The sequence below is a fragment of the Miniopterus schreibersii genome (assembly GCF_964146895.1).
Source record: "Miniopterus schreibersii genome assembly, chromosome: 14".
Classification (NCBI taxonomy): Eukaryota; Metazoa; Chordata; class Mammalia; order Chiroptera; family Miniopteridae; genus Miniopterus; species Miniopterus schreibersii.
In genome coordinates this window covers 34,514,380-34,527,166 of record NC_138114.1, presented here as the reverse complement: position 1 = coordinate 34,527,166, position 12,787 = coordinate 34,514,380, and the positions used below count along the sequence as shown (strand labels likewise).

Genomic DNA, 12,787 nt, shown 5'->3' with positions numbered 1-12,787 from the left:
TAAAGGTTCATCCCTTTTGTAGTATGTGTCAGAATTTCCTTCCTTTTTTTTTTTTAAATATGTCTTTATTGATTCAGAGAGAGGAAGGGAGAGAGATAGAAACATCAATGATGAGAGAGAGTCATTGATCGGCTGCCTCCTGCATGCCCCCTAATGGAGATGAACCTGCAACCCAGGCATGTACCCTGACTGGAATCGAACCACGATCTCCTGGATCATAGGTCAGTGCTCAACCGCTGAGCCACGCTGGCTGGGCTCTTTTGCACATTTTTAAATCAGGTTGTTTGTTTTTTTGTTGTTGCATTGTAGGAGTTCTTTATATATTCTAGATACTAATACTTAACAGCTATCTGATTTGCAAATATTTCCTTCCATTCCACAGGTTGCCTTTTCATTCTGTTGATTGTCCTTTGATGCACAGAACTTTAAAAGTTTTGATGTAGTCAAATAAATTTTTTGTTTCCTGCGCTTTTGGTGTCATATCTGAAAAATCCTCACCAGATTCAATGTCATTAAACTTTTACTCTATGTTATCTTTTAAGAGTTTTATAGCTTTAGCTCTTAAGTCTTTAGTTTAGATCTGAATCCATACCCCTGGATTTTTAAGGTCAAAGTTAGAAAGCCTTTCCCTCTACAAGGTTAAAGAGGAATTCCACCATATTTTCTCCCAGTACTTGTATAGTTTTATTTTTTTACATTTACAGTCATGTGCCATTTAGCAGCAGGGTTATGTTCTGAGAAATGCATCATTAGGCGATTTCGTTCTCATATGAATATCATAGAGTGCACTTACACAAACCTAGATGATATAGCTTACTACACATGTAGGCTATATGATAGATCCTATTGCTCCGAGGCTACAAGCCTGTACAGCATGTTACTGTACAAAACAATACAAGATTAAATCAAGCACAAGAGAAAATGATGCAATCAAGAGACCAGTAAACACAAGATGCCTGAGGCTGCTGCTGGCAGAACACAACATATTGTTTACAGCAAACTTTTTTTAAAAATAAGTACAAAAATTACACTCTAAAATGATGATATGCTTAAACCAATAACAGTCGTTTATTATTATTGCATATCATGAACTATGTATATTGTATGTGCTATACTTTTATATGATTGGCTGCACAGTAGGTTTGTCTGCACTGGTTGTTCTACGATATTATAATGGAGCCACAATGCTTGGACTCTGCCCTTTACTCCTGTGTGACCTGGTACTCGTTCCTTCCCTCTTTAAGCCTGTTTCCTCATCAACAAAATGGGGACAAAAGAGTATCTATCTCACAGGTTGGTAGTGAGTATTAAACGAGGAAATCTATGTAATGTGTATGTCTCCATCATATGGTTCAATGTTCATTAAATGTGGACTAATAGCAATAACAGTACTATCACTGCTATGAAGACAAGAAGAATGTGTTATGTATTTATTTCTGGACGCAAGAGCACAGATATAATTTCAGAGTTGTAGGCAGCCTGCTAGTTGGCTAATTGGGGCTTGAGGGGTGAGTTTTCTTAAATCAAATTCTCTGTCTAAATAAAAGAAACAGAATGACATCCGTGGTTAAGGGGGGGGGAGAGTCAAAATCTAGGCTACTTTCTAAACAACCTGAAGTTCTTATCCTATGTGTAGAAATGAAATGAAGCCCAAAATTGACAGCAACATTGAACCAAACCACATTAGGTCAGCACATGAGTGAGGAAGTAGGTTCTGGAATTAGGCTATGGGTTTTCTTCTACTGTCTTCTTAAAGCTTTCACCTCACATCACAAACTGTTTAAAAAAATCTTTTGGAAATTGCCCCAGTTGTTGTTTCTTAAGGGAACCAAGTTGTCAGCAACAACAGTGAATGGAAACGAAGTCCAGATTTTTCTTTATTTAATTAGCCCTGTTATATTCTGATGTAGCTGATCCAAGTTAATAACAACAAAATAATAAAAGTAATAAAAGTTCACTTTGGGCTTATAAACTTAGTAAGCAGAGCCTAGTCCATTCAAGTCCATTAAGTTTTTTCTTTTCAAAGATTCTGTACTATTCTGAAAAGTACAAAGAATAAAGATCACCTAATATCTATTATCCATAGGTAATCATACTCAGCATTTCTGTGAGTATCCTTCCAAAGATTTAGTTTCTGTACATAAAATAAACTTTTTAACTTGGTGGAATGATGAAGAGCATGTTGCTTTGGTGTCTGAAGACTTGGATTTAAATCCTAGTTCTCTTATTTAATGCTTATGTGGCCCTAACCAAATAACTTAAAAAAAAATACACACACACACATATATATATATACACATATTGATTTCAAAGAGAGGAAGGAAGAGAGAGAAACATCAATGATTAGAGAGTCATTGATCAGCTGCTTCCTGCATGCCCCACACTGGGGTTTGGGTCTGCAACCCAGGCATGTGCCCTGACCAGGAATGGAACTGAGATCTCCTGGATTATAGGTCAGTGCTCAACCGCTGAGCCATGCTGGTTGGTCCCAAATTACTTTTATGAGGTTTAATTTCCCCATGCAGGAAAAATGGGGATAATGGGGTCTATCTAAGGGGTGCATTGAAGGTATAATTCCCATAAAGAGTTTGTGCTATGCAAGATACTGACTGCGATCAATAAGGATCTGTCCCAGTGACCTGGCTGTGCTCCTTTCTGAGGCAGCTCCCTTTACTAGTGCACTAGATTTCTCACTCAAGGACAAGGTTTTTGCACATCTCTCTCTTTCCCCTTCATTATCAGTTTTAACCTTAATTTCATTTAAGCCTTTTTTAGTTTAGATTTTGATAGGTGATAGATAGCTAGACAGCTAGCTAGCTAGACAGACAGACAGACAGACAGACAGATAGATGATAGATAGATGGGATTTTAATGCAGATAGTTTTGTGTATTTTGATGAAGGTATCTCATGGTGTTATTTTAAGGGGATTGAGTTGGTTGTAGTGATTCTAATTCATTATTTTTGGATAATAAAGTCAGAACTATAAACTAGGGTCTTTCATTCTTGGCACTATTGACATTTTGGGCTGTATAATTCTTTGTGGTAGGGGCTAGTCTGTGCAATGCAGGATGCTGAGTAGCATACCTATTCTCTGCTCACTAGCTGCCAGTTGCACCCTTTAGTTTTGACAGTTCAGTTGTGACACATTGCCACATGTCCCTTTGGGGAGCAAAACTGTCACCTATTGAGAACCACAGACTATAAACAGTAGCTCACCTATAGCAGTTACAAAGGGATAATTATTTACCTGGTTTTCTGGTAATCTTATAAAGTGCCATCCTATTACTAGCCTGTCCAGTGAATGTTTTTAACCTCTGGAGATGACATTATGCAATTGGAATTTGCATGAGTATATGTTAAGCATGCTAGTAATAATATGGTGGTTATTAAGGTTATCTATTTGCATCTCACCCCCCTAGGACTATAATTATGATGATGGTTATAATATAAGGTTACCTTACCATTTATGGTTGCCTACTCTGTACCAGGAGAAATGCTATAAAGGCTGCCCAAGTCTAATGCAACTTTAGGTGCCTCTGTCAATTTAATGAACCAATATGAACACTTCATATGACTCTTAATTGGCAAAATTAGGTGAGGCCCAAAAGCCCAGTTTGACCAGAAGAGTCCAATAGTATCTAGGATCTAAGCAGCAAAGAGGTAATTTGGTAAAGGTGGAGGTATATAATTACTGAACACTGGCTAGAAGGGTCAGTGGATCAGTACTGGCATGGAGAAGCATATTAAGGCAAAGTGCAGGTCAAGCTTCCTGAACCAGGAGCATTAGCTGAAGAGGGCATAATTCTTCTGTCAGAACCAGAGTGTACATATGGATGGCACTGAGCCCTCAAGTGGAGATACACACAGAATACAGAATATGGGTGTTTGTGGTTTGCTTTCCTTGGCTGTCTTGAGAGAATTAGTTACAGGTTGGTAACTCTTCCTACCCTGTGATTTAAATTAATCTTTAGAGACCATGACAGGGATCTTTGAGCTATCCTGCTGTTCTGGGATCATGGAGCTTCTATGAAGGAGCTAAGATAACCCATATGTAAAATTAATTCAGAGTTTGAAGAAATGTTTGCTTTATATATTATTATTATTATTATTATTATTATTGTTTTGTTTTAAAATAAAGAACCTATCTAATTCAAATCCTGGATTAATTGTTGTTTGATATTAATGTAGAAAAATTGTTGAGGAGAGAATTTATTTAAAGTTTAATCATTTTGCTTTTATTTGGATTACATTTATTGCTTGTCACTTTTAATTGGTTGCTGGGAATATCAAGTTTTATTTTTAAATCTTAACTGGAGCCTAAGTAAGTAATTACTAACTAAAAGCTAGTTTTCAAATCTTAACATAATGAGTAAAAGCTTTATTAAAATATTTAACATACTTTATTATTGACTAAGTTAAGTTGACTCATGCTGTACTTAAATGGGCTTCCTAATTCTTGTAGCCAGGATGACATCAATAGAAGTAATTGTCTCAGGACACACCTGAGACGGTTTAGATAATTATCACGTTAATTGGACTATTATTTCTTAGTGAGCCTTCTGTTTAGCACCTGTTTGATATGGATAGGTACTTTTCATTATCCAAGTGGTACTGTTTCTAGGATGACTTTTGGTGGATGATATTTATAGTCTTGAGTAATTCATGTACCTCTCCCCTTTTATTTTACTATGTTTTATGATATTTTTAAAACTTTTAATTAAAATATATCAGTAAGTGTTCAGCTTGATGAATTTCCACAAACGGAACATACCTGTATAGCCAGCATATGACCAGTATCCCAGAAGCCTCCCTCATGCTTCCTTCTAGTCACTATCCCCCTACCCTCAAAGGTAACCACTATCCTGACATAAAGGCATAGCTTGATTTTACTTGTCCTTGCACTTTATATCTATGGAAGGATACAGCATTTATTCTTTTTTATCTAGCTTCTTTCATTCAACCTTTTTAGTGAGAGGCATCCTTATTTTTGTGCTTTGTTCTAGATTATTTTCATTGTTGTATACTATTCCATTGTGTGACTATGTCACAGTTTCTTTTCACAGTTGATGGATATTTGATTATTTCCAGTTTTAGCTATTAGGAATGGTATTACTATAAACATCCATTTATTTTGGGTGTATATCTAATACATGAATTGTTAGGTCATATTGTCAGTTTCATATATACTTTAGTATGTACTGCCAGTTTTTGATGATTGTACTAATTTGTATTCCTTCCAGCAGTGTATGAGAGTTTGAGTTTTCCCGAAACTTCTCTATCACCTAGTATTTTCCAACTTTTTCATTTTAGCCATTCTGGTAGGTATGTAGTGGTATCTCAGACAAACTCCTGTGGTAAAAATAAGCTGTGAATTTGGGACATCTTGGGGCTTTAATCTCTCACACCACACTCTTGCACCTACCTAAGCCTTGCTTGTTTCTCTTCTCTTGTCTGTGTGGGCCAAGCAAGATCTTCAGGCCACACCCAGAATTGCCCAATACACCCAGAGAAGAAAACATGTGATGGTCATCAGCTTATCTCAAGGCTCACCCCCTCTGGAATTCCAGTTCCTCCAGTCCTTATTGCTTCTACAACTCTGCAACATCTTTAAAAATGTGATTTTTGTAATTTATTGTGGCCTTTTCTAGTTATTAAACCTGAATCAGGTTGCCATGACCTATAATATACTACTCTGAAATGGAAGTTGTCAGTAGATTCTTGGGATTTTTTATGTACACAATCATGTCACCCATGAATAATGTTAGTTCCCCCACCCCCCTTCCTGTCTCATCTATATGTGTTTTCTTTTTCTTGCATTATTGGACTGGTCAGAATTGCCAATACAGTGTTGAATAGAAGAGATGATAGTAGCATCCTGTTTGTGAGGATGAAGGAATATTCTCCCTTTTATTTTTAGTTTGCTGACTTTTTTAAAAGACATGAATAATTGTTGAATTTAGTTAAGTACTTTTTCTGCATCTACCAAGATTATTACATGATTTCTTTTTCCTTTTTCTGTTCCTATGGTTTAGTGTATGCATCTAAAAAATAAATTACCCATAACCCTACCATATCTACTGTAGTAATTATTTTCATATTCCTTTTTATGCAAGACACAATTCTATACACTCTTCTCTCTCTTTAAACCTGCTGTACATTTAATCCTCCTATACATTTTCCTTTTTATTTTTTATTAGCAAAGTATAGTGAGATAATATGGCTCTCAGCCCAGGGACCCCTTTGGCAGATTAGAAGAATTCTTTCAGGCTCCTACTACCCATCTCTGTTTTATATGGGCAAAAGAAGAGGAAAACAGAAAACTTTCCTTGCAGCAGTTATTTTGACCTGTTTAAAATTATATTTCCTTGTTTTTGTTATTTGGGATTGTTAGGGAGAAGAATAGGTTCAGAGAAGGGCTGTGGGGGTGGCAACTGGGAACTGAGGAAGAAAACCATTTACGATTTCCTTAAGCACCACCTTCTGCTCTTCCCCTTCCCATGCTTCCTCTTTCCGCTATAGGTCTCTCTGGCTTTGCCACAAATCAAGTATATGAATGCCCTTGGGCAAATCACTTAATCACTGAGCTTTTGTTTCCTCATCTGGAGTTAAGGAAAATGGAAAGATCAAATTAGCAGTTCATAAAGCCTATGACACTTTAAAAATGGAGTGATTGTTAGGATTAGTTTTGTACAGTGGCATCTTTCTCACATTTTCTAACAGCCCAAAGCCTACCTGTGGAGGAAGGATACTTGTGAAATACCCTTGGTTCTCAAATAAGCTATAAGAAACCTTCTGTGATTAATTGTGTTTAAACCTTCATAAAGCCTTAGGACAGTCCTGCCAAGATGTGCTACTTTAGAATGTGGATTATTTTGAGCTGAAGGCAATTGAGAGTGGTGTGGGCTCAAGAGAAATTTTTACCTCTCCCTTAAAGAATTTCTATTGGGCCTTGCCCATAACAAGAGTTATCACCAAAAATAACTTTATGACCTATCTATAGGGCACACTTGTAATAACTGAACATTTGCTCTTATTCTGCAAATGACCTTCCCCTCGCAGCCCCAAGGCACCGTACCTTTATCCCTAGCTCGGAATGCCATACATACCATTTTTACCTTTCTGTCTCTGAACCTTTTATGTATGCGGGGTCTCTGACTCTCATGTATGTGGGGTTCCCGTAGATAGATACATATGTAATTAAATTTAGTTATTTTCTATTGTTAATCTGCCTCATGTTGATTTAATTATTTGACCACCCAAAAGAACCTAGAAGGGTAGAGTAAAATATCTTCTTTCCCCACATAAGCTTATCATTATTGGATAAACAGCCATTGATACAAAGGTGTCCCAAAAAAATGTATACACACTTTGAATAATTATAAAGGCAGTGTTCATTAAAATACATTTCATTTTCAAAATGTAATAGAATCAGCTGTTAAAGTGTGTACATATATTTTGGGACAGCTTATATGTGCACTAAGACGAGAATAAAATTTACAAAAGCACGTATCTCTAAAATGATACTGCTGTAGACTTCCTTTAAATTGCAACAGTCCTTATTCGTTTAAAGGCTTATTTATTTATTCATTCTTTGTAAATACCCTTCCAGAAGGCACAGAGTTAGAACAGCTGACATTATTTTTTCTTTTTAAGAAAGTGTTTTTTTTTAAACATATCTTTATTGATTTCAGAGAGAAGAAGGGGGAGAGAGAAGTATCAATGATGAGAGAGTCTGATCTACTGCCTCCTGCACGCCCCTGACTGGGGATCGAGCCTGTAACCCGGGCATGTGCCCTGACCGGGAATCGAACTGCACCGTTGAGCCATGCTGGGCCGGGCACAGCTGGCATTTTGACTGAAACAAAGGCAAAGCATCTCATTGTGGGAAAATAGGATTTAATTGCCAGGATTGTAGTTTATACCCACCTTTATGATCTAACTTGTGTATGAGGTGACGTGTACTGGTCCCTGTAACTGAAGAGCCGTAGGTAGGTGGTTCCCTGAGACATATTATTTTTTAAGCCACGTGATGTAAATAGTATTTGGGAATATGTAGCCTTATAGTGAGGCATCCTCGGGCTCATACCACCACTGCCTTCAGAGTCTCTTCCCGCTGCTTCCTGTGGGGAAGGATTGTTTGTGGTGTGCTTCTGAGCCCAGGCATTTCTCTGGGAGCCTCCTCCTGGTTCTGGAGTGCCACAGGGCAGGCTCAGCTTCCGCCTGTGGCTGGGAGCAGGTGGGTGGATTCCACAGCAGGGAGGCTGATACATAGTTGACTATTACGTGATCATTCATATACCTGTTTGGGTTTATAGGTCATTCATTTAGAAATTATAAATGGATCAGGTCTAACTTTAATATATGCCTTGGGACTATGGGGGTAGGTAGGGAACAAAAGGCAAAGTAAGGTTCCTCAGTCTTTTCAATACACTGAAATATTTAAAGAGCTAGGAGGGGAAAAAAGACTGTAAAAGGTCATCCCACCCTGGCCAGTTTGGCTCAGTGGTTAGAGCATCGGCCCTCGTACTGAAGGGCCCCGGGTTCAGTTCCGGCCCAAGGGCGTGTGCCTTGGTTGCAGGCTCAATCCCAGCCCTGATCCGGGCGGGTTCGGGAGGCAGCCAATCGACACGTCTCCCTTCTGCTCTCTGAAAAGCAATGGAAAAAACATCCTCTGGCGAGGATAAAATAACAAATAAATAAATGTAATCTGAATGAAAGATTATTTGCAGAAAAATTTCTTCTTGGTATGCGAATTTGGAAATGACCTATTTGGGAATTTGAATTTGGAAATGACCTATTTGGGAATTTGTTTTTGCAAACCTGCAGTTTAGGCCTTTATATGTCCAGATAAAAGTCTATGACCTCTCAGTGGATGATCTGATTGTAGTTCTGTTTACACCAAGCTCTTGTATTTCCGCTTTATGCCTCATCTCTTTTTCTCACCACCAGTCCTTTGCTCAGCTCTCCCTTCCTTTTATTTGGCATGCTTCTATTCACCTACCCTCTCTCCTTTCTCCCCTTCTGCAAAGTTGTTGCCCCCTTTCATTACTCCCATAGTACCCTGGGGACACCTGTGTCACACAGTTAAAAGATGACTTGTTTTCATATCTTGTCATTAGCCTGGGTTTCTTCAGAGCTAGGGCTCTGGCATACTTATCTTTGAAGCTAGCATGCATGGTGTGGTGTCTGAATTTTCATAGGCCTCCTTAGTTTGTTTGGATATGGGGGTGCTGGGGTGGGCGCAGTTAAGAACTGAGTTCTAATTGTAGCATTTTGCTGTATGATCTTGGACAAGTGATTTAAGGTCCCTGAGTGTCAGTTTCCTTATAAATTGGATAGGGGGCTAGCCTATCTGGGGATCTTGTTAAAATGCAGATTCTGGCTCAGTTGGTCTCTGGTGGTTTCGGATATTTTACATTTTTAACAAGCTGTGGGGAGCTGCTAGTCCATGAACTGCAAAGAACTAGATAACATCTAATGGCTCTTCCAGCTTCTACCTTCTGTGTTTTAAATTCTAAGCAAAATTACAAAATATGCTGTAATTACTAAATATCTCTCCCAGTTTATCAGAATGCTGAACACTGACAATTCTGTGCCTTATGATGAAGTTTCCAATGTGTGATAATGTCCCTGAAATTGAAAGTAATTTTATTGCTTCTAAGATTTTGACTTTGACAAGTTAAAAATATCAAATAAATGTCTGGGAAAGCATTTGATTTAGCACTAGCTTGTCATTTAAAAGTCAGAATACTTGCTTGCTCACTCTTTGTTGGGTGCATATTGGAGAACATTTGCAATAAATAAAATTAGTTTTGAAGGCTCTATGCTAATGAGCTGAGATGGATAGACATGTGATCTCATGAGTATAAATACAGAGACAGGCAAGCTGTTGATGAATTCATCAACAGGAGGAGTTCCAGATCACTTCCTTAAGTTCTGCAGAAGGTGAGAATCATTGTTGCAGGGTGTGTTGATAGATATGCTATAGGTAAAGCCAGCCGCGCCTATTGAATATGGATTGCTGGGCAGGATCTTGTTTGAAAATGTTGCTATTATTCCTTTTGGCTTTTGCTTTCTCAAGAATTCATATTTGATTTGGGAGCATTGCCAGCTTAGAAATTTATAGTTGTCCCTGATCTCATATACAAATGTCTAAAAATAGTTGGACTAATTTTTATGTTTGACTTATAGAATAATTCTATCTCTTTATTCTTAGCCACACTAAATATTAATAAGCCATAGCTTCAGTGTCCAAAATGAGTTATATAATGCCTCTGATCATATTTTTTCCTATAAGAAAATGAAAATCTGGACAAAAGAGATTGAACCCTGAAAAAAGTACCGAATGCAGCCTATAGTTGAGGGTGATTATCTTAATTATAATGAATTTTTCACCTCCCACAGAATAAGACAATTTGCCCTACCTAAGTGATCTGTAGTTGCTCTCCTTGCTGCAGATGGGGGTTGGATAGAAGTTTTAGAGCCCCACCATTTTGGTTCCCCTAAGTCAAACTAGCTGAGCATGTACAGTAGAGGGCTTTGGGTGTAAACAATGGCAGTGGAACCAAAATACCTTTAGTTTTTACTCCCACTTAGTGGAATTCATCACTAGCACCCCAGCCCTCTCCCCTCCCCTGATAGTCTTGCAGGGGACTTAGGCATCTCTGGTGCACAGAGTTTTCTTATTGTCGCCTTGCAGTGCTGCCCTTCTGGCTAGAGGATCTTAATGGAGGCTGCCTCGTGGCTTATTTAATCTTAATGTTGCTGCTAGGTTGGAACTCACTTTTTTAAAATAGTAATTTATATTGAACCCAAGTTAAGGTTTTTGAAAACAGCTATTAACAAGGCATTTGCTGCAGTCCAAACACATTGCCCTTGGGGAAATACCTTAACCAGCATTATTATTATTGCGCCTGTCTTTGGAGGCTTAGATAGACCATTTTCTGTTACCCTGAGATTTTTTTTTTCAACTACAAAACACCATTTTCTAAGACTTTGCACTCAGATATTTTCATCTGTCTTTGACATTGGTCTTAAAGTGGCCTATGGCTAATGAAGTAGAAGGGAGTTGTTACTAATGTCTTTTCACTTCCAAATTGCTTTTGAATGTTCCAACAGTGGCCTTATATCCCAAAAATGTTAGTATTATATTGTTTTTCAATAAATTTTTACTATAAATATGGCAGAACTATTAGCACTGTCTCTATAAAGTACTATGTGGTTTTTAAAAAACAGTATTAATATATTTAGTATGACCTATACTACTGATCTTTAATTTTCCAAATATTCTCTTCAAAAGAAGATATCAGGGACAATCTTAATAGGAGCAAACCTCTTTGGTTGATCAATTCTTACTTAGAAGACTAGTTACAGATTATTTTAGAGAGGAAGCTTTTCTGATAAAAGCAAACTGGAAGTTTCCCTCCATTAATCTCTAGAGATTTAACACAAAAAATAAAGCTTTTATCTGATATAATCATATGTCTATCTAAGTTCCCTCTGATTTACTTTTAAATCTGGATGTCTGTCAGATTTAAGGAGCAGTCAGATCCACTTCTTTTGTCTTCCAGGTAAGAAACAAATGTGGTAGCACAGGGTCGTTTTTCCTCTATAGTTTCGGATATGTTTTTGGCTTTACTTGATTAGTATATTCACCTACTAATAGTAGCGGGCTCAGTTTTTATCTCTTAAGCAGTTCCCAACATAGACAAAAATAGCATCTACTCTTAGTCTCAAAAACATACATACCTCATGCTCTGGAAAATCCCTTTGCAGCACTAATAATCCCTGCATAGCTTTCAATAGTACTTCAGGACTCTGTGCTGATAGTTTCTTTCCATCACCGCAACTCTAGCTTTCTTAGAGAAGAAAGGAGAGGACTATCAGAGGAAGGGAAGGAAGTCCTTTGTAAGACAATTTAACATCTCTCTTAAGATCACTGAACTTGTTCTTGCTCTGGCATTCACCTTTGAACCAGACTACAAAAATTACTTGGGGTCCTTCCAACTTTGTTTTCATGTTCCTACTTTTGCTGCCATGACTCATAAGACAGCCCAAGTCTCTTATTTTGTGTTAGGACTTCACAGGATTTTTCCTCATTGGATGTTGTTCCCTATGTTCTGAGCATGTGCATACCAGACTGATGAGTTCTAGATCTGCCCTGTCTTTGAATGTCATCAGATTGAGCAATGTTTTGGATGACCTTGCAATAATTCTTGTACCTCTCAGCACACTTACTCTAGCAGATGCCTCTGAAATATGTGGGAAAGCAGTTATTGGTAATTGAAAACTATTCTAGGTCAGCACATTGACCAACTCATGGCCCAACCTATCCAGTCTCAAATCCCCATCATGTGCTGTCCTAAATATGGCTCTACAGAAGCAATACTGTTAACATTTCTCTAAAAGAATGATGGGTAAGAGGGAGGAGTGGAATGATTATATCCTGTAGATAAGCTGTAAAAAGTTTCCTCCAGCCTGGCTGGGTTTGCTCAGTGGTTGAACATTGACCCATGAACCAGGAGGTCACTGTTCCATTCCCTGTCACGGCACATGCCTGGGTTGCAGGCTGATCCCCAGTAGGGCAGGAGGCAGCCAATCAATGACTCTCTCATTATAGATGTTTCTCTCTCTCTCCCTTCCTCTCTCTGAAATCAATAAAAACATATTTTAAAAAAAGTTTCCTCCAGATATATATTTTTTAATCTGGTGGTGCACTATCTGGTTTGTTTGGTGCTACTTTTCGTTCTTAAAAAAAAGATAAACAGCCACAATCTAACAATTAAT

General features: G+C 37.9%; 1 protein-coding gene across 2 annotated transcripts in view; it reads left to right on the top strand.

Moving 5' to 3' along the window:
* IDE (insulin degrading enzyme) overlaps positions 1-12,787 on the top strand; it is a 78,423-nt gene that overhangs the window by 12,996 nt on the left and 52,640 nt on the right. The window lies entirely within an intron of this gene.